At 43.6% G+C, this 23,473-nt stretch overlaps 1 protein-coding gene across 1 annotated transcript in view; it reads right to left on the bottom strand.

Annotated features, from left to right (window-relative positions):
* Positions 1–23,473, bottom strand: part of PCSK2 (proprotein convertase subtilisin/kexin type 2) — a 275,251-nt gene that overhangs the window by 80,321 nt on the left and 171,457 nt on the right. The gene's annotated exons all lie outside the window — the stretch shown is intronic.

Genomic DNA, 23,473 nt, shown 5'->3' on the forward strand with positions numbered 1-23,473 from the left:
GCTGGCGGTGAACCCAGTGGCAACCATGCCCCTTGGCTTTCACATACACAGAGAAGCTTCTAAGACTCCCTGAGACTGAACCTGGCTCTGGCACTGCCACTCTTGCCCCCAAATCTGGAATTTAATGCCTCCGGGACCCGCAGACTGTCCCTGTTGGGGTTCTACACAACAAATGTGTCTGTAGGCATCAGCTTGGACTAGAGAAAGGGAGAGAGGCATTCAAGTCAGACAGATCTGGTGTCAAACCTAAGCAGTTTGGTCTTGGCAATGATCTTGTTTTCTGGAAACCCTAGTTTCCTCATCTTTACAATGCAGGTGATAAGATGTAAGTACCTGGTTGCTGTGAGGGCAGAATGAAAGAATCGATGTAAGCTGGCAAGTGCATTGCCCCCAAATGGGGGCATTCTCTCACTCCTACTTCTTCTGTGTCCTTCACTCTCTTTGATCACTGATAGCAAGAGTCACAAAATATGGTATGTACCAAATCTGACCCTCTACCTGGTTTTGTAAATAAAGTTTTATTGGAACATAACCATGTCTATTTGTTTAGTGGCCACTGGCTGCTTTCACACTCCAACAGCGGACTTAAGCGGTTGTGACAGAAACCTACAAATCTCGAAATATTTACTTTTATAGAAAGAGTTTGCCAAATCAGGCTGCCCTCTGAGAGCCCGAGGCCTACACTATAGCATCCTGCGCAGTCCTTGTCTTCCTGAGGGCCCCCTTTTGCTCTGAGACGTGCCCGTCCCCTTTCCTCTTCTCTCTAGGTGGGCTGTAGCTGCTGAAAAGGAATCTGATACAAACTAGCCTTACTACATTGCTAAGAGTTTGACATTTACGTCTCCCGGGTCTCATGCCAATCAAAGGTGGGTCATCGGGTGTCACTATGGTCAGAAACTGGTAGGGGCACTCTTGGAGGCAGAAGGCTGGGACGGTAGGGAGGCCTCACCATTATTGCCACCATCTCCCTGTCCATCACTGGTTGAAGGCTGTTTCTAGAGGCAACAACCCTCTAGGCCTTTGTCTCTCCATCTACAAGTGTCCTGTCTGCCACACAAGGCCATGCTCATCTTTCATTTTGAAATATGATGCTGTGCTCACATTCTGACAATACCTAGCTTTCCTAATAGGCCAAGGTAGGTAACGTGGGGATCCATGGCTATGAGTGAACAGACCTCTTTAGAGCGCGAGGAGCAACCTCTGTAGTCTGACTGCAACATTGGGAATGTGGTCTTTTTTTCATCAGGGCTGCCCATGCACAGTTGTGCATAAGGGTGCATGTCCAAGGGGAGGAATTCAAGGCTGCCCTGGACTCCACAAGCTGTGTGCCCTGGGGTGGGGCTTTAAAAAAGAATTGGCTTGTCTTGGGGTGGGGGCACTCTTTTCTCATTTGTTTGCCCAGAAGGGAACACATTTTCTAATTTGCTGGCCGGGAAGGAGGGCGTGGTTTTGCAACTCACCCACCAGCAGGGAGCGCTTTCATCAATGCCACACAAATGCGTGTAAGTGCTACCATGTCCAAGAACCATGGCAAGTAGATCTCCCCAGTTAGAGTCATCTGTAAGGTCAGATATCAAAGAAATTGGACCAGGAGACAAGGTGTGCCCTGTGAAATGTCACACTTAAATAATATCTCAAATGATAGGAGTTTATGAGTACAGCGTGGCATGTGATTAATCGCCAATGAGATTTCCCACAGCTATAGGCACTCAGAACAAGAAAGTACATCTGTCTCGTTGGTCCCTTTATTCTGCCTTGCTACTTTCCCTGAAGGCATTTAACCAAATAACCCAGCTAGGAGCTGTGTAACCGTATTAGCTGAAATTGCACTGCGCTCCTGGACTAATGAAAGAGAAATGAGTTTCCCCAGATAGACTTGCAAACTGCAACCATATTGCCCCGGAACAAAGCTCGTCTGTATGGAAACTGAGCAGCAAAATAGCCCAGTCCTTTAGAGCCTACAGAATTTTGCTGCTTGCATCTAATATGGTCATGGCTGAACGTTCCCAACTGTGCCTATTTTGATTTTCCTCAAATAATTCTCCCACATGCACTGCTTTAACGATAATGTTCAGCTCACTTTTGACTGAAACCAACATTAAAGGGATTTATGTCTATATTAAGTCTGGCCGTAAAACTTAATGAAATTTAACATTTCTCCAGCACTCAAAAATTAAAAAAAAAAAGATGCATAGTCAGAAAATTGTTTGAAATCTTTCTTTTATACTCCTAAGATTGCCAGAGTTGTGCATTTTTCCAGTGACGGGGTGTTCTCTTATTTGACGCCTCCTACCATCACTTCCTTCTTGCTCTGGTAAATTCCAGTAATTTCTCTAGTCACTGGAATATTCTCGGGGTAAGAGAACAAGGTAGCATCCTAGCCAGGCCGGGCAAGGATCACCCCAGACGGTGTCCTGGACCACTAGACTTTTTATATTTTCCAAAGCTAAACAGCTCCTTTCTTGGCCCACAGGGTCACTTTTATCAGCAGATCTGAGAGAGGTTCTAAGCACTACACATAAGAAGAGAAAATAATATTAATTCCCAATGGTTAATACAGAGTCTTAAGAATGAGTGCCCTTTAGGGGCTCCTGGGTGGCTCAGTTGGTTAAGCCTGTGACTCTTGATTTCATTTCAGGTCACGATCTCGCGTTGTGTGGGATCAAGCCCCGAGGTGGGCTCTGAGCTAACAGCGCAGAGCCTGCTTGGGATTCGCTCTCTCTCCCTTTCTCTTTGCCCCTCTGCAACTCGCACACATGCGCTCTCTCTCTTAAAATAAATAAACATGAAAACAAAGAATGAGTGCTTTTTTGTTTTCAAAGGAGTTAAAATTCTCTTATTTTATTTAATATTCTCCCAAACCCTGGGGATAGGAGAGCAGGTGTACTGAAGGAAGAGGTAGGGCTATCTCTGAGAAACAGTCAAAGCAACATCCTTGGTGGCTTCTGTAGACTTATCTCTGCCTGTCCACATCTTGACTTGTCTTGTCACTTCAGAAGGCCAATGAAATGGGTTTTGGCTAGATGAGGCTGATTCCCACCCACGAAATTTAAGAGCTGCCCTGAAAGTGTGAATTCTTGGGGTTGACCTGCTGCATTGACGAGAAGCTGCCACTCACCACAGTTAATCTCTGAGGGCTGGCTCGGTTCCACTGATAGGGTCCCTCACTTGTTCCGAAAGAATTTACATCTTTATTATCACTAGCTGCCAAGTCAGATTTAGCATTTCCTTCAATTACGGATGGAGGCTACAAGCCACGATATTATTAGCTGGACGTGGGAGCTTGTCACCAGCATGTAGTTTCATATCACGTTACAGTTGTTGCAGATACGCTGAAATATTTTTCCTATTCACTCCTACCTGCCACTAGATTTTGTTGTTCAACGTGTTGAGAAAGAATGATATGTATTACCATTTCACACTTGTATTCTTACACGTGGATAACTGTGTCTCAATACAGTTGCTTTCTTTGATTATTTCATGTATTTTGTTTTATGAATTTAAAATAGTTTTCTGAGAAGGAGGGGAGAGAGCTGTGTGTGCAAATTGGTGCCATTTCTTGGAAGAGGAATTTGGCAATATCTACCAAAATAAAAGATCCACAGACTCTTTGACCCAGCCATCCCACTTCTAAGAATTTATCCTAAAGATATACTTGGACATGTATGAAACATTTGCTTTTGAGTGTATTCCTGGCAGCATGATTGTAAATGTTCAAAAGTGGGGCCGACTTAAATAAACAATGGGGCCTCCATAAGATGCCAAACTCTGCAGGCTCAGCAAAGAATGAGGGACCAAGCCTATCATGAACTCATTCCTAACAAGTATTGTCAAGTAAGAAAGGCAATGTGTAGGGGCTCCTTGGTGGCTCAGCTGGTTAAGCGTCTGACTTTGGATCTCGTGGTCCATGGGTTGGAGCCCCACGTTGGGCTCTGTGCTGACAGCTCAGAGCCTGGAGCCTGATTCAGATTCTGTGTCTCCCTCTCTCTGCCCCTCCCCAGCCTGCACTCTCCCTCAAAAATAAGTAAACATTAGAAAAAAATTAAAAGAAAGGCAGGGTGTAGGAGCCTTGTGAGCTCCTAATTGCACAGAAGAGAAGGATATTTTTAAAGTATTTTTTAAAAAGTTTATTTATTTATGTTGAGAGAAAGAGGGGCACAGAGAGAGAGAATCCCAATCAGGCTCAGAGCCTGTCAGCACAGAGCCCTACACGGGGCTCAGACTCACGAACCATGAGATCGTGACCTGAGCCGAAATGAAGAGTCAGACGCTTAACCCACTGAGCCACCCAGGTGCTTAGAGAGCATATTCTTTATAGTAAATGCATACAGTATTTCTGGAAAGATACCTAAGAACCTTTATATACTACTCTGCCTCTAGGGAGGGTCATGGGGTCTGGGGTGGAAGACAAAATTTTCATGGCATAACACTTGATTTTATGTAAAAAAATTTTTTTTTGCCATGATAACAACAGGTAATACACAATGAGTGGTTGCTTTGTGCAAGGGGCTCTTTCGGATGCTTTGCATGCGTCAGCTTCTCCTTACAACATCCTTAGGGGGTAGACAATATTCTTATCACTCTTGTTCCATGAGCAAGGAAACTGAGGCACAGAGACACTGAGTATTTTGCCTGAGGTCACAAAGATGAAAGGAGACAGAGTCTCTGACAGTACAGAGCCTGCTTAGCATTCTCTCTCCCTGCCTCTCTCTCTCTTTCTCTCTCTCTCTTCCTCAAAATAAATAAACAGTCTGACTCAGAAAGGCCTCTCCTCTAACCATGCAGTTTTGCCGCTCTGCATAAGAACATACCATTACAGGGACACCTGGGTGATTCAGTCGGTTAAGCATCCCACTTCAGCTCAGGTCATGATCTCACGGTTCGTGAGTTTGAGCCCTGCATTGGGGTCTCTGCTGTCAGCACAGAGCCGACTTTGGATCCTCTGTCTCCCCCTCTCTGCCCCTCCCCTGCTAGCATGAGCACTCTCTCTCTCTCTCTCAAAAAGAAATAAACATTAAAAAAAAAAAAAAAAAGGAACATAACCATCACATTCTATTGCATGCATTGCTTAAAAGAGAAAAATACCTAGCAAATTGAAGTAAATACACAATTTAGTGTACTTACACCCTACAATGTCCGTGGGTCATTTTCTCTAAATCCAAGCATGTAAATTGAGCCAATAATTGAACCCCCACCCAGGACACACCTCACTAAAGGGCCAGGAAGCACATCTCTTACTTTGCGTGATCCATTCATTTTTCAAACAGCATAGTTTTGGTTAGTAAACTCTCTCATCCAAGGTGGGTATGATGCCTTTGAGGCCCAAAGCAGCAAATACGCTTTCAAAAGAGAAATCTCCTTCTCCTCCTTTCAACAGCAAGCTTCAAGCTAGTCCCTTTTCCTCTCGATTATGTTGTTCCTGTTAGAAGCAGAACTCTTTTTGAAAAACAAACATCACAGTGTATGTAAGCATGGGTGACTGGATTCCTTAGAAACTGAAATCTTGGAAATGCTTCTTTTTTTTTTTTTTCCCCCAGAGCCTCTTCAGCACTACTTGGTGGCCCTAGGCATTCTTAAAAAAAAAATTTTTTTTTTAATGTTATTTATTTTTGAGAGAGAAACAGAGCATGAGTGGGGGGGGAGGGGCAGAGGGAGAGGGAGACACAGAATTCCAAGCAGGCTCCAGGCTCCGAGCTGTCATTACAGAGCCCGATGCGGGGCTCAGACCCACGAACTGTGAGATGATGACCTGAGCCAAAGTCGGACGCTTAACCGACTGAACCACCCTGGTGCCCGTTGGTGGTCCTTGGATTTCTGAATACAGTTTGAGAACTGCTGGCCAAGAGAGATGTTTCATGCGATGCATACACTCCGTGCCTTCACTAATACGGCCTTGCAGGCCAGACCGTGACTTCTTTCAAAGCAGTCCCCCAATCCTTCTTATTATGCAGCGACAGACAAGTCTCCGTTAAGCGCACTGTGTCTTTAATACCTCCCTCAGCCTTGCCATACGTCTTCTTATCTGACAGAGGCAAGCATTGGCAGTCAGGGTATCCAGCTTGAGTTGTTTTCACTGTATGTATTTTGACAGTTACCTTCCATTTATGTCAAGGGATATTGGTTGTTTATCTGTTTGAAATAGTGATTTATAGTTTCCCTCCAAAACACATTCATTTATAATAAAAGAGGTGAGTCAATTTAAGGAAATCTCCTAGGTAAATAATAACACCCGTGGCAAGAATCATGCAGGTGTGTTTGTAACCGGTCAATGTTTGGGAACCACTGGAATAAAGCACTGGCAATATCACGGCTTCGGGTTCTCCTGTTATCAGCAGACTCGGCCTCGAGAGGGGCCAAGAACTGATTATCTGCACAGGGGATCTGAAGGAGTAATGGAAAAGATTTTCTGTCCTCAAATCTCAATCTTGTCACTTGTCATTTCGACGTTCTAGCTTCCATTCTTTACATTCTGTAGGCTCTTGGCCTTTATTCATTGTGTTCGGCCTGTCACCTACTTATTTTTTTCATTGAACAACTATTTCTCGAGTACCAACTACTTGCCAGGCATTGTAGAGTAGCAAGCCACTTTTGGAGAGGAACATACAAGAGCTGGGATGCCTTGCCTTTGGCCGTCATGAGTGAATACATTAATTATGAACTGACACCCAAGTGTTCAACACAATCTTTAGCAGCCAACTGTGCCTTTCAACTCAGGCTGCTCAGGGGAATTGCCTGGGGACCTTCTAGAAGGATGGATACTTGAGTGACCCCTGGATTCTGATTTAATTCATCTGGGGCGGAGCTTGGGCATCAGTAGTTAACAAAACCCAACTCTGCAGGCGATTCTGATGTATAGTCAATACAGTGTGGCCTAGGGATCAGTAGCACTGACATCACCTGAGCACTTGTTAGAAACGCAGAATCTTAGACGGTACCCCAGGCTGGCTGAATGTGAATCCGCATTTTAACTGGCTTTCCAGGGGATTCGTGTATACACACTGATTCTTTTATTTGTAAAGTGCTGCAAGGGGTCAGGCTTGCCTGTGGCCCTTCCCTTCCCCTTACACATCCATAATCTCCCTGTTACAATCTTCTCCACCCACTTCCCCTCCTCCCCCTTCCACCTAAACTCTACGACAGGAAGAAACTGAATTTGATAAGCCATTCATATGTTAGCATGAATAAGTTCAGTACAGTGCCTTTTCCAGTATTATTTGCTTTAGCAGAAGAGAAAGGACATGGAAAGGAGCCAAAGAACTCAATCTCTAATAGTAGAGAATGAAGGGTGGTATTTTGGAAGCATCAGGAGCTTCTTGGCATCTTTCAGAGTGAAGTGCTTTCTATGGAGAAAGTCAGTTCTGAGAATAGAGTTGTCACAATGGATTACTTGGCTCTGAAGGCGTGGCCTGATAGACCAGGGAAAACAAGAAAGCAAGATAAGGTGTGCGGTTACTACGCATAATATTATTGGATTGTCTGTGCTCCTGGCAGGTGAGAGCTGTCACAGGAATTGATTCTGCAAGAAAGAAGAGTGGAAGTTCAAAGTGAAGGTTTCCTGCTGTTAAATAATTTTTGATGAATATTAAGGTGTGAATTATTTTTTGCTTCCTGCTGCTTAAAATAAAGTTCTGTCAAAACTTTAAAAATATACCCAATTATAGACAAAACTTAATGCCAAGCTGTTTTAATAGCAATAGGAATTAAAGCATTTCTTTAAAAGTGTGTGTATATTTCAAAGCTGCTCAGTTGTACAGCCCTGCCTCTTTCCTGAAAAGAAACAATATGGGTTTCCTGGGTTCTAACAAGTGATATAGACAAACTAAAGTTAATGCAGTAGGATACAATTTGGATTTAATAAAAATGAGGGTGCACAGAGACAATCACCTCTTTGAGCATAGATCCCGCTTGAAGCCAATGCTGGTGTACAACCTGTTCCGTCAGCCAGGTGGTCAATCCTCCCGGCCCTGTGCTAACCCTGCTGGATGCCCCCCCTCCCCCCCCCGCCTTTCCCAGGGCCCTTCACTGCCGAGGTGTCTCTGTGTCCCCACAAGGATAAGGCTGACCTTGAGCGAGTTGCACAAAGGCAACTGGTGGATGTGCTGAGCGCCTTTATCACTTCATTACCCATCACATCAGGAGAGGGTGACAGAGGCAGCAGCTAACTTCAGGTTGAAGGAAAAGAAGAGATGTGGGTTTAAGAAAGGCAGTCCAAGTTAGTCTTGGCAACTTAATGAGAAGATGGGGAGAGCGATCCCACAGGAGACTGCAGGGATGTCCTCCTGGACCCAGGACGGAAGGGGGGGGGCAGCCCTCGGAAGGGCTGACAGTAGCTGCTGTTGGATCTCACCCCTTGTCTGGGAGGGAAGATTGAAGCGGCTGGGAGTCGCCTGTTCCAAAGGCTGTTCAAACCCGCTTCTCCCAGTCTCGCAAAGACAGAGTGTGCTCTCAGGCCCTGCAATGGCAATCGTGTAAATCAGCAGGACGAGAGCGAGACATTGTTTTGGAAAAGGAATCAGAAGAGCATCTAGCAGCCAGGGTCTAAATTTGTGTTGTCAAGGTGACGAGGTACAAGTTGATTTGTGCTTCCCTCTTTTGGCTGGGTATTCTGCGATATTGTAGAGATAGGAGATCACTGCTTCCCCTCCCTCAGGTCCTCTGTGTGTTCTGCTCGCCTCTGAATGGCTGCTGGGGTCCCAGGGCACTGCCTATGAGTCCAGATGTCCTGGGAGAAAGGGAGACACCGCTTTACAGCCCTCCCTGTGTGACTGACTCAACAACTTCAGTATTGCCTGCCTCTCCCTTTTTAGCCCTAAAAATAGCAAAGAGTTCACTGATAACTGAGTCACCTCAGCGAAGGGGCTGTCCAGTCCAAATGTTATTTATTGGAGACTATCTCCAAACACGCTATTTTTTCCACCTGTCAGAAGCATAGCAACATGAAGAAGAAGTAGATCACACAGGGGTCTATTGTTATTATACATACAGGTACAAGTTTTAGGTATAAATCACATACGTGTATAATTCAACACAAATTAATGTTGGTTGAGCCTCATGGTAGTTTTGAGAATTGAGTATTGTAACCCCCATTTTACAGACAGGAAAACTGAGGCTCTGGGGGAATGTGACTTGCTCAAGTCTTTTTAATTAGAACGGGTTGACTTTGTCCTGGGAATGTGATCTGATGGAGACTCATTCTCTTCTCTCTGCAGGTCTTTCCTACCATGAAAAGTGGGGAAAAAATTACGAGACTTATCCCAGTACCCTTGGAAATGGGTGGGCACGTTAATATACCTGAGATAAATGATGTAGCAGCAAGATGTGTGTGTGGTGGTGGTGGTGGGGGGGTGGGTCTCAAGGTTTTCCGTTGCCACTTACTTTCTCATCCATACTAAATCAAACACAAAATCTTCCCGCAATCTTTTCACTTCTTTTTTTTTTTTTTTTTTTTCCAAAGTTAATTCCTGCTTTGGTGATTCCTTTTAGGATAACCTTGCTAACAGGAGAGGATGGATACCGGGAGTTATGATCTTGGGAGAGAAGCCAGAAGGAAGAAAGGCACATTGTAAATATCTTAGTGTTTACAGCTGGGGGAAAAAAAAAAAAGCTAAGTGGATCAGTTCTGTTCCATGAAGAAGTTGTTTGAGTCTTACCTTTGAACAAGCCCAATTTCATGTTCCCGGCTAATGTGAAACGTGACACGGAAAAGGACTGATCCCTAACTGTTCTGGAGGAAGATGAAATGCACGTCTGGTTCCTTTCACAGCTGTTCATCATTTTAATTGGTTTCGAAGCCAAAAAAACTTGACAGCGCTTGTGATGGGAATCCAACTTCATAATTCAGAAACTATGGAAAAGTGATTACAGCCTTCATTTGGAGGCTGTGCACATACTTTATTAAGTTGCTACGAGGATGGAGCGCCAGAATCCACATTAATCACACCATCACTTTGTGCACGGGGGCTGCACCAGTTGAATTATGGGTGCTAGTGTTTTGGGAAGGAACTACAGTGCTCTAGACCTTTTGGGAATCACATGCCCTGGCTTATGGGGCTCCTCACCACCCCACTACCACCCTCAGTCGTGGCATTTCTAAGACCCATGGAGAATGCTCATCTTCCCCCTTGCCTTCCCGGTCTTCTCCCCCCTGCCCCACTGACTCGCCTTCAGTTCCATCTCTGCACCTCCCTTCTGATCTTCTCATAGTGCATAATCGTCCCAATCACAGACACCACATCTCATTCTTCGCTCTCCACTGCATGGTCTCCCGCCCCTTCCTTCACTAATCACCACAATATCTCACTGGAGCCTGCAAATCCCCTGCCCACTCTGCCGTCTCTTTGTGACTTCTCCAGCCCATTGGTGCCTGCAAACTTTCTATCAACATCAGACCACATTCCCTAGAGTGGTCGGCACCACGGTCTCACTCCTTGGCTTAACCCCCAAGGCCATTCATGATTACTAGATTTCTCTCTAGCTCAGGGGTCCCTAAACTTTTTCTGGAAGGGCCAGATGGTAAATATTTTAGGCTTTGTGGACCCCATGGTCTTTGTCACAATGACTCTTTTCTGCCTTCGGTGAACAAGTGGGTGTGGCTGCGTTCCCATAAAACCCTATTTACAAGCAATAACCGCAAAAGGGCAATGGGTAGGCTGTAGTCTGAGGGACCCTGTTTTGTTGTGAGTTGAACTGTGTTTGCCAAAAAGATATGTTGGAGTCATAACCTTGGTATGGAAGACCAAATCCCCCGTGAATGTGACCTTATTTGGAAATAGCACCTTTGCAGAGGTAAACAGGTTAAATGAGGCCATACTAGGTTAGAGTGGGCCCTAAATCCAATGACTGGTGTCTTTTTAAGAATGCCATGTGGGAGGAGCTGGGTGGCTCAGTTGGTTGAGCGTCTGACTCTTGATCTCAGCTCAGGTCATGATCTCACGGTTCACGAGTTCAATCCCTGTGTGGGGCTCTGTGCTGGTGGCATGGAGCCTGTGTGGGATTCTCTCTCTCCCTCTCTCTCTCTCTGCCCCTCCCCCACCCACTCTCTCTCTCATAATAAATAAATAAACTTTTTTTAAAAAAAAAGAACGCCATGTGAAGGGATAGAGACAGAGACACAGAGGGAGGAGAATGCCAGCGGGAGGTGGGGGCAGAGATTGGAGTGATGGCTCTATAAACCAAGGAATGCCAAGTGTTGCCCACAATCACCTGAGACCGGGAGAGAGGCATGGAACCAACTCTCCCTCAGAGTCTCCAGAAGAACCAGCCAGGTTGTTACCTTGATTTCAGACTTCTGGCCTCCAGGACGGTGAAAGAATAAACTTCTGTGGTTATAAGCCACCCAGTTTGTGGTAATTTGTTACGGCAGTCTAGGAAACACATATATGGCTTCAGGCTCTAGTGTTACCTTCCTGTGCTCCCTGGCAATCGCTCCATCCATGCCTATGCTCTATGCTGTTTCATCCGCATAGAGTGAAGGGAGGAGAGTTCCCTCCTCCTTAAACCAGGCTAACTTGAGTCAGCTCAAATATCACCCCGTTTAAGAAGATCCTTCCCCATGTGACCCTCTGTCTTGGCTAGATATCCACTGACAATACTTGCCTTGCTTTTCCATCCTATCCATTTCACTGTAAGTGGTTCAAAGATGGGGACAGTGTTTTACCTGATGCCTCTATGGACATAGGGGATGTCAGTGCATGTCCAATGAATGAATGAATGAACTAATTGCAAGACAAATGATTGTCTAAACTCATTTTGTTAACTCTAGCTTCACTGGACTGTGGAAGTTATCAGGTGGAACGTGCCCATTTTCTACCTACTAACAAGATGATTAAAATAAGATTGTTTGTTTTTGGAACCGGGCAGAACAACACAAGCATGCTTCCACGGTTTTTCAAACCTCTAAAATTCACCTTTTCACTAGTTGTGGTTTTGTGAATTAAATGTTAATTTCCCCAAACTTCCTTTTCTATGTGCCAGTGTCCTATTACTTTATTTATACCATGATTAGCTGCGGTGGTGCTGTCTGCAGCATTATTTGCATATTTTAATTGCATTTTTCTCCTTATTATTTCAGAAAAACAAGGGAAAGTTGGAAACATGAAATAAGTTGACACTAGACATAAAAATAGAGGTCTCATACACTTCATTCAATTGAAACAAGATAGAAATCATTGTGTGTCGCAAACGGTACACAATTGAATTTAACTCAGCTGTGTTCGTTTGTGACAGAAAAGAAGAAAAAGTTTTAAATATTTCATCTTTTTGAAGACAAATCATCCAAAATTGTATCTAATAATTCAGATATAGTAGGGATCGTATAATTATGATAATATTTTTAGCTTTCTGGGAATATAATCACATTATAAATTCACATTTAATGAGCAAATTTGGGAACTGCATATATTTTCAAAAGCTTTCAAATGGAAAAGTAATAAGAACTCCATTAACATAATTTCCTTCACTTGAAAATCCCAATATCTATTTGTCTACAAATCTTGATGAAACTTTTAAGATACAGACATTGATGGGAAGAGGAAAGGAAAGGAAATGGAGTGTCCTGGGGTAGCTTGACTTACGGCTCTCCCCAAAACAGGCAAGTGATTTTCTGGAGTCATTGGACTTGAAGACATCAAGTCCACATCCTGAGCCCCTTAGTCCATGCTGGGGACACAGCTGGAATGGATGACTGGACAAGACCAGATCATAGCTTGTTCACTCCCAGACTCATGCTACATAAGTGAGAACAGTGTTCATGGAGAAGAGTATTCAACCCCCAGAGCAACTGAACTGTTTCTAGTCTCCTTGTACTCTAAGGAAATTAAGTAGCAGTTGGATTTCCATAGGGCCCAGCAATCCCAAGATAAAGGAAATCTTAATTTCACACAAAAACTTGCATGTGAATGTGTATGGTGACTTTATTTATAACTGTCCAAACTGGAGGTCATCCAAATGTCCCACAACTGGACAATGGATAAATCATGGTATACACACACACACACACACACACACACACACTGGAATACTACATAGCAATGAAAAAGCAACAAATATTAATATATACAACCACATGGATGAGTCACAAATACATGACCACAGCCAGATTCAAAAGGCTAAGATTCCATGTATATGACATTCTCTAGGGAAGGTATAACTATACAGACAGAAGATAGGTATGTGGCTATAAGGGAGTGAGGGGGGGTTTCAGAGGGGTTGCCCACAAAGGACAGCATGACTAAAGTGTTTTGGGGTGATGGGGATGTCCTGTCTCTTGATCGTGCTGGGAGTTATGTGATTTTATGCATTTGTCAAACTCGACCAAAAAGAATACATTTTACTTTCTGTCAAAAAAAGAAAAAAAAAAAGGAAATTAAAAAACAGCCATTGACTTAATGGCCAGAGTGATTGTATGTAACAATAAGTAAAGTGCTCTTATCTTGGTGAAGTATTATAGATGATTTCTGGTCATAGCTTTGGAATGTACTGCCTTTTCCCTCAAATGTTTTTATTTATTTATTTGTCCATTCTAAAGACCTGTGTTCAAAAAACTTGACTACTAGGTGGGTCATGAATTCTCTCTGACTCGGTCAGCAAGATGCGAAAGTGCTGCATTTGGTGTTTTCCCTGCTGGTGCATGCCATCACGGGACAAGCTAAGTTTCCTTCAGGGTCATATTCTTTCAGGTTCAGAAAAAGTTTAACTCCATTTAAGGAGAAAAAAAAAATACCTTGGGGGATATAGCCAAAATGTGTTTGTTAAAAAGGGTCCTATTTCTTTTTTTTTTTTTTTTAAATTTTTTTTCAACGTTTTTTATTTATTTTTGGGACAGAGAGAGACAGAGCATGAACGGGGGAGGGGCAGAGAGAGAGGGAGACACAGAATCAGAAACAGGCTCCAGGCTCCGAGCCATCAGCCCAGAGCCTGACGCGGGGCTCGAACTCACGGACCGCGAGATCGTGACCTGGCTGAAGTCGGACGCTTAACTGACTGCGCCACCCAGGCGCCCCAAAAGGGTCCTATTTCTTGAAAAGCAAGCTGTTCCAGATGGGGTTCTCTGGGATGTGGGGGCAGAATGGAACTCTGTTTCTGAGAACCTGGCACACATCTTGGAGAATGAGAGCTTCATCCTTTTCTCAACCCTAACCCTTTTCTCGCCTTCCCATCCCCACCAGCAGCTCATTACTCGGTTTTTAAATTGAGGCTTGGCTGGCAAGAGAGGTTCTCTTCAATTCGTCTTCATCTCTGGTTAATTACTGTAATTGACGTAACACTGTTTCTATCCCTAAATCTATTAACCAGCAAATGTTCAAGTCATAAACTCTCAACTCTCATTAATCTCATTGCTTAACATTTTTTTTTTCTTAAATCATGTGTTTTATTTCCTCATTATGGAAATTTCAAGTCCACAGTGAAAATAGGGACACGTTGACCTCAGCATCACCTTTGTTTTTCAAGGGCATTGGAGAGTCTTTGAACGTCGCAACCTTCCCTTTATTTTCCCTCTCTGTGAGATCGAAAGGAGAAGTGATGCTCTTGGGAGGGCTGTAAATTGATTCAGTCTTTTCAGAGAATAATTTGATAAGCTTTATCAAAATTAAAATTGCATATACTACTTGACCCAGAAATTTCACCTCTAGGAATTTATTCTAAAGGGATAGTCACACAAGAATTCAAAGACTATGGTTAAAGAAATATATTCATTCCATAGTTTACAGTAGCAAAACATTGGGGGAAACCAAAAAGTCAAATTTTAGGGGCCGAGTTAAATAAATTATGGTGTATCCATACTATGGGAGAGAATATGTTGTTACATAACAAAGCAGATTGTGCAATATGATCTACTGTATGATTCCGATTTAGGGAAAAAAGTCTGGAAGATTCACACAAAACAGGTACTTCATTAAAATTGGGAAGCGAGCGGGGTTTATAGATGAGGGATAGGAGAGGGGAGAGTGGGAAATGGCAGTTTTTCTTTTATCTAATCTTCTGTAATATCTAAATCTTTTTTATGAGGACCAAGCTTCCTTTTCTATTAAAAATGCAAATATGGAAAAAAGCAAGAGTGACGCGGCTCTCAGGATTTAGTAATCATGATTAAACAACATCCCTCTCAGCCTATACAGTGACTGGAGAGTTTCCAAATGTCTTGGCATCGATTTCCTTCTTTTATTATGAGACAACCTGGGGAGATGGGCGGGCATGTATCTCCTCCTAGCGGGCAGTGAAAATGCTGACCTTTGAATCCCTGCTTTTCCCACGTTCACGGGGCGTTCTCAGTAGTAACTGATTTCTAAAATAGCTCTTTTGCTAATAGGTTATTTTTTAAAATTGTACTTTTAAAACTGAAGTATAATGTATCTGTAGCACAGTATGTGATGCTAAGGGTGCAGCCGGGAGAATTTTGACAACGTGTATACCCATGTAAGCATCCAGGCAGTCAAGATACAGAACATTTCCATCTCTTAAGAACCTCTCTCATGCCCTTCTCAGTTAATCCCCACGCACCTCGGCCAACCACTCTTCTGAATGGAACCAGCGAGTGTGTACTTTTCTGTGTTTATTCTCAGCCCTCTTCAGCTAACGGTGTTTTTGAGGTCCGCCTATGTTGTTGTGTGCATCAGCAGTCTGTTCCTTTGGCTGGAGGATGGTATTCTGTTGTATGAACACACCTTGATTTCATTTATCCATTCACTTGTTGATGGGCATTTGAATTATTTCCAGTTTTTGCCAACACGAATAGAGCTGCTATGAACATCCTTATACATGTCTTTTTATGAACCTATGCTTTCATTTCTCTTGGGTAAATGCTTAGGGGTGGGATAGCTGGTTGTATGGTAAGTGTGTGTTTAATTGTGTAAGCGACTGCCAAAACTCTTTTCAAAGTACCCCGTTCGGCATTCCCTTTAGCAATGTATGAGGTTGCAGGTAGTTTTTGCCCTGTGCAAATACCTACCTCTGGTGCCTCTGTGGCTATTTTTGCGTGGGGCCAAGGTTGAAGGAAGCTTTCAGTAAACACAGTACTGAGCCTTTACCGAGTTCAGGCCCTGTCCTTCCCCAGATTATAGACCCACCGGATAAATGAGACCTGGACCCTGTCTCAGGAGGGGCATCCCCTCTCTGGTTTTTTGGCTGGCCGTCCTTGGAGCTGCAAAGTCTAAGAAGTCTCTAGGCCTTAGCATATTTTCAAATCCTTTTTGTGTATTTTACTTCCTTAGGTACTTGCGATAGATTTTCTTGCTGTTCACTTGAGAAATCTCCCTCTTACTCTCCTGCATCTTTCCCTATATCAGTTGCTGAGTGTGGCCGGCACACACAGCCGTGGGGACTAATGACCTGGCTATTCATTCCGAGCTCCTTTGCTACAGGCACATCCCAGTCTGGTATTTTTCAGGGCACTCTGCACCCGCTATGGGCTGTGCACAGGGAGTTTGAGGCATGGATTGTGTCCGCTTTAATGATTGTCTTTATTTGTATCGCAGGTGAGGTTTTCCATTATGGTGGTAACGTACAGTTACCTTCGGAAACAATCTATTAAGTCAAAACAGTGAGTTGAGTAAAAATGATTAAATAAATAATTGCACAGTGGGTCATATTTAGAACACCCCAGCTCTGGTCCAATTCCTCACTAGCTATTAAAGACACTGAGCAATGTGGTTAATCATCATAATCAAAAGAGATTTGCTAAGCACCCATTGTCATTCAGGATATAATGAGCCCCAAAGTAGATACGGGTCTCTGCTTGGGACTGAACATCAGTGATACTGTTACTAAATATATTCCTATCAAATTCTTTGTGATGTCTAACTCTCCATGATGTGTGAAAAACCCGAGCATCCAATTAATTTCCAGATCAACGCTGCGTGCTTTCTGATTAAACATCGTAAATGCTATCCAGAGCTCTCTGTGGGCTGGCCTGGGTTCCTGCTGATGGTGGAGCAAGGCTTTAAGATTGTTGCTAAATCCTCCTCTGTTGCCCAAGACAAGGCTCTTTCTGGACCCTAGTGTGCCTGAGCTTACAAGGTGCCTAATGAGGCTTGCAGTATTTGACAATATTTTTGTCTTCTCTTTTTAGAGAGATCTGTTCTGCGCATATCACCTTATTTTAAATGTTCCTGACTTGTTTGTTGTAAGAGGAAGAGGGGAGTAATATTTAGTGAGTATCTCCTAAATTTGGGGTACTTTACATTTTCTCTTGCTCTCTGTTTAAGAAAACACAAGACCTGACAGCTCTTTTGCAAGTAATCTTTCTCTTAGAAAACTCTCCTTTGTGTTCTCCTGGACTTCCATTCTTGCCCACCCACAATTCATCTCCAGAGCAGACAGATCTTTGAAAAATACCAAATCCCAGGCATCTCATTCCACATCCCACCACTGCCTGGAAGAAGAAAATTCCCTATGCTTCTAGGATGAATTTGCAAATCCTTATGGCTCACAAAGTCCACACTTTCAGGTATCTTTCCTCTTGCCCAGTGTCATCTGGGGCCATTTTCTCCCTGAATTGATATGCTCCTCCCTTTCCTTCAACACGCATGCACAAGGTTTCTTCAGGTCTTTGAAAGGGCTGAGCATATTCTTGCCTCAGGGCCTTTGCACAAGCCGTTTCCATTGCTGCCAGTTACCTGTCTAACTCCTCCTCATCCTTAAGGCATCTTCTCCAGGGAAGACTCAGACCAGATCAAGTTCCTGACATTACACACATTTAGGGGACTCAGTAGTCTTCCATCATAGGAAGGCACCACAGTGACAAATAAACAGTCCTTTCTGTAATTATTTATTTGGAGTCAGTTTTCCCTCTACACGATACGGTGTTGAGGGTAAGGACTGTGTCCCCCTTATTCATCAACGTAGCCACGCTGGCCCCCAGTAATTCTTGCCCCTTAGTATTCTTGACCTTGCATAGAGTGTCCCACAATGAAGAAGGCTGATCCATAGAACAAACAGGATATTGTGAAAGGGTGGTGGGTGGCTTCTGAGGCTCAATCGTGACAGGCGTGGTCGCTTCCATTTTGCTCCCTCTCAGATCACTGGCTCTGGGCGTGGTCAGCGGCCACCACGCGGTTCATGAAGACCGGCACAAGGGGAGCGACTGTGGCTTCTTGCCAACAGCCATTCCCATGTGATCCATGTTGGAAGTGGATAATCTAGCTTGGGTCAAGCCTCCAGATGATGTGGCCCCAGCTGATATCTCAACTACAACCTCAAAAAAGATCCTGAACCAGAGCCATCCAGCCAAACTTCTCCTGACTTCCAGACCCACGGATGCAGTAGGAGATAAAAACCGTTGCTTTATGTGTCCAAGTTTTGGCAGTCATTTGTTATCCACAAATATTATATTATATCGATAACTAATATACCAGATATTTTATTAGGTAACTAATATGCCACACGTCCTTGTGTAGTAAAAGCACTCAATAAATAGTTGTTGAACGAATAAACAAAAACATGTTTCTTTTCTTTTCTTTCTTTGTTTTTAGAGAGAGAGAGAGAGAGAGCGAGAGATCGAGAGTGGGGGAGAGGGGCAGAGGGAGAGAGAGTGTCTTAAGCAGGTTCCATGCTCCGCACAGAGCCCGATGCAGGGCTGGAACTCATGACCCTGGGATCATGACCTGAGCCGAAATGAAGAGTTGGACGCTCATTTGACTGAGCCACCCGAGTTCCCCGAAAATATGTTTCCATTACCTTTGAGGAATGTATAATTGAGAGGTTGACGTACCTGCCTCAAATCACAGTAGATAAATAGTAGAGGCATGCCAGAACTCAGATCCACACGTTTGTGTGGCACTCACTAGCACCATTTCTATTAACCTGTTTTATCCTCCTTGAGAAGAGAGATCCTAACATCTAGTTGGCCAAAGGAGTTTTTGTTCAGAACCTTTTAGCAAGCACACCATGGATAGGGTGACCCACTGGTTAGTTAGTACTAAAGTCTCCAAAGCGGGCATACCCATCCCAGGGGCTGGGTAAAAGGATCCACTGGGGTGTGATGATACAATAAATATTAGAACTTGCTTTTTTTAAAGCTTGATTTAAAAATTATGTATTTATTTCTAATTGGAGTGAGAAAAGCATGGCATAAAATTGATCATCTTAACCATTTTAAAATTTTTTAATGTTTATTTTTGAGAGAGAGAGAGTGTGTGTGTGAGTGGGAGACGGACAGAGCGGGAGGGAGACACAGAATCCGAAGCAGGCTCCAGGCCCTGAGCTGTCAGCACAGAGCCCGACATGGGGCTTGAACCCACAAGCCGTGACATCATGACCTCAGCTGAAGTCGGACATTTAACATACTGAGCCACCCAGGCTTCCCCATCCTAACCATTTTAAAATGTATTGTTTGGTAGTGTTAAATATATTTGCATTGTTGTGCAACCAATCTCCAGAACTTTTTCATCTTGCAAACCCGAAATGCTACACCTGTTGGGCAGTAACTCCCATTCCCTCCCCAGCTCCTGGCAACCCCCATTCTGCTTTCTGTCTCTAGGAACTATGACTCTAGGAACCTGATGCAAATGGAATCAAACAGTATTCTTTTTGTCACTGGCTATCTCACTTAGCACAATGTGCTCAAGTTTCATCTATGTTGTAACTAGGCAATAGAATTCCCTTCCTTTTTAAGACTGAGGGATATTCCATTGTGCGGGTATTTTGTTTATCCCTTCACTTGTCGAGGGACACTTGGGTGCTCCTACCTTTTGACTATTGTGATGAAAGCTGCTATGGACATGGGTGTGTATTATCACATTTTAAATATTTATTTTTCTCTTACCCTTTAAAGGTTCCTTTCTTGAATTTTTACAACGTACATAGTCCATTGGTATAGCAGTACATACATACATTGTGTGAATAAATAAATAATTATGAATATATTCAGAGAGGCTGTTCAAAAATCTCTACAGATAGGGATATGTGATTAAAACTACAGATCTGTGAATCAGCACCTCAGAGTTTGCTTCCGGGGGAATTCAAGACATTAACAAATGCTAAACTCTTGGAAATCGCTCAGTCACAGTGATTAACATCTAGAGCATCATGCATGGAAAAGGAACATAACTTTGACTTTATGTCTGTCATTCTCCAAAGCAAGTGCTCAACAATTTCATTTGCTTATAAAACCAATTTAGCTTTTGTTTCTTAATCAGTGATTTTATTGGAAGCGGGGAGAGTTTCATAGGATTTTAGAGTTATAACAGGCAAGAATCCAATTTTGTCAGCTTACAAATAAGGATGCTAGCCCCTTGGACATTTAGCAGCTTGCGAGAGGCCACGCTGCTGGAAAGCGGTATTGCCCTGACTGGACCCACATTGCAACTCTCTGGTCTCCTGTTTCTACCAAAGCCATTTTCTTACATCTTGAAGGAACAGTTGGTTAGATCGAGGTATTTAGCGGACTATTTTTTTTTTTTTAACATTTATTTATTATTGAGAGATGGAGACAGAACATGAGCATGGGAGGGGCTGAGAGAGGGAGACACAGAATCCGGAGCAGGCTCCAGGCTCTGAGCTGTCAGCACAGAGCCTGACGCAGGGCTTGAACTCACGGACCGCAAGATCATGACCTGAGCTGAAGTCCGATGCTTAACCGACTGAGCCACTCAGGCGCCCCTCAGCAGACTTTTTTTTAAAGGGTCAATGTAAAAATTTTAGGCTTTTGCAGGACTGACGGTGTCTGTCACAACTACTCTACTGGGTCACTCTACTGTGAAAGGAGCCATAGCCAGCAAAAAAGTGTGGCTGGGTTCTGATAAAACTTTATAAAAAGAGGTGGCTGGCCCATGCATCAAGGTTTGCCAACATTTAAGGGAGATTATAGAGGAGACACAGGCTCTCTTTGTTTTCATGTTTAAAAAATATTAATTTTTCAGGCTCTCCTTAGAGCTGTTTAGTATTTGTGAAATAATTTATCTTTTTTTTTTTTTTTTTTTTTTTTTTTACTAAGTAGGTTCCATGCCCAAGGTGGGGCTTGAACTCATGACTCTGAGATCAAGACCTGAGCTGAGATCAAGAGCCCTTCGCTTAACCGACTGAGCCACCCAGGTGCCCCTGAAATAATTTATTCCTCAGTAGCATGCAGTCCCTTGGATACCAGCTTAGTGTGCTTTCTTTACAGCCAAAGAATAGCTTACTTGGTCCTAAGATGTATCATTGTCATTTGTCACGCCCCCATGTTTCTGTCGTGTTATCCCGATTGCCAGCCATGCTGGGCATTGGGGCTACTGTGTTCTGCTTCCTCCTTCTTGTACTTGCTTCACACACACAGACAAGTCTTCTCCTCCCCCAAATGTTGAAACAAGAGTGTATTTTTTTCATTGTGTCAATATTAATTACTCATAATTTAGGGCTCGATATTATTTTCTCTATTAATTTCCACACAGTGGAATGAGTCTAATTTGAATGATAAGGTTCATTTGCATTTAAATTGATATCTTAAGCATTCCCTGTGAGGAACAAGTAGCATCCCTGGTTCTAATTATAAGCATTGTTTCTGGGGCAGGTTTGTTTTCCTTTCGAAGGATTTGTAAATATGGTGCATGGAGGTTAAAATTGGTAATGAGAATACAGCTCATTTGCTAGCTGTAGGAGCTCAGTTGAATGAAGTCAGCGTGACAAATGGTGAACTTCACACTTCACTCTACACTAGCTGTGTGAGCTAAGGGAGTTCACTAACCTCTCTGATCTTTAGTTTTCTATCTTTGAGAGGCACATAGTACATACACAACAAATGCTGGGTATCAGTACTGATGTGATTCGGAAGAAGCTGATGGAGACAAAAAGGACTAAACAGAGGGGATCAAAATATTAGAACCATGGCAGGGAGATGAGCTGGGAGAGAAAAGATGGGTCTTGTACTCTGTTGACAACAATCAGTCCTCCCTGAGGGCAGGCAGATATGGGAGTGAATACCAGCCAAACAACAAATGAAAAGTCACAAACCAAACTATCGTGGAAGATAGCAGAACTGTGGTTGCTTGCGAGTGATTAACAGAGTGGTTAATGATCCTGGGCTCTTTTTCACAGATAATGTATTTTTCATTTGTAAAGTGCCTGGTAAGACTCCCAACAAGGTACTGACAGTATCAAATGACTCAGTGTCTGTTTGGTCACCATGCTGGCACCCACACAGAGACTGGCTCCTTCCCACTGAGTCTTCTGGAACATTCTCTGCGAATTGAGCAGGGGACATGTTTATATCTGTCTGTGGGGCCTGGAGGAGAAGAGAAGGGAGGGTGGTCCAAGATCAGTACCAGAAGGGCATCAATGCTTTCAGCGTTCTGGGGAGGTGTGTGTGTGTGTGTGTGTGTGTGTGTTTAAATCATCATTTTTAATTTATTTTCTTTTATTAGAGAGAGAGAGAGAAAGAGAGAATCTTAAGCAGCCTTCATTCTCAGCGCGGAGTGACAAGGGAGCTCAATCTCACAACCCTGGGATCATGACCTGAGCTGAAATCAAGAGTTGGATGCTCAGCCGCCTGAGCCACCCAGGCACCCCTGTTTTTCTGACAGATCAGCAAAGACTTATTGTTCAAGTCAGTAATATGGGCAATCCTACTCCTTTGATTCTCAAGCAGGGCAGAAAATCATCTGTTTTATAGATGGAGAAACTGAGCACCTTCAAGATCAAACAATGCATTTTTACTCACAGTCACTCATTGGGAATCCTTGGACTCAGCGCTCCCTGAATAGCTTAGATTTACACTAAACCTCTTATTTTAAAAATTGGCAACGTTTGAGCTATAAAACACAAGCTTCTATTTCCATAGCTTAATGAAAACATCTCCCACACACTGTAATACATCTTATTCTTCTTCTGCCTAGCAGAGCACGCGTCGTGGCGAGGTTGTGTGTGCGCGACATTAAAAGTACAGACCTCGCCATCGTCCTGGGGATGATGAGGAGGAACATTGCTCAGAGCCAAGCCCTGGCTTCCTGCACTTGGCTTCAGGTTTTAATTATCTGCTGATAATTAAGGGTTCTTTCTTTGTGACAAATAATTTCCCGTAGGTTGGGAGCCTGCAGGGTTACCGTGGTTGGGAAGCTAATCTTATTTCTATGTCAGAGATTCTCTCTGCCTTGGCCACGTAGGATGGAAAATTCAGCTTTGCCCAGGTTCCAGAGCGCTGTCCCAGAGCAGACTCAGAGATGAAGGCTTGTGGGATTTATTGAGATGATTGATTGAAGATGTGGTCTCCCAGGGGAAAACCAGTGAAAGAGGGGAGAGAAGCAGGATAGAACGAGGGAGGAAGCCAAGTCAAGACAGGATTTCGGGCAAGTCCTGCGGGGAGCCCTGGAGGGTGAATTGCACCTCAATGTAAGGTAAGCCTCTACAATTGGAGGCAGAAATCGAGCAAAGTCAGGGTGGGGGCACACAAAAAGGGTACAAAGGGGTCAGAGCGGGCCAGACATAACCTGATCCAGAGGGTTCTCTTTGGTGGCAGAAGGTGGGTTGGGAGGACTTAGCAGGTGGAGATTGTGCTTAGAGGGGC

This window comes from Neofelis nebulosa, chromosome 9 (assembly GCF_028018385.1).
Source record: "Neofelis nebulosa isolate mNeoNeb1 chromosome 9, mNeoNeb1.pri, whole genome shotgun sequence".
NCBI lineage: Eukaryota > Metazoa > Chordata > Mammalia > Carnivora > Felidae > Neofelis > Neofelis nebulosa.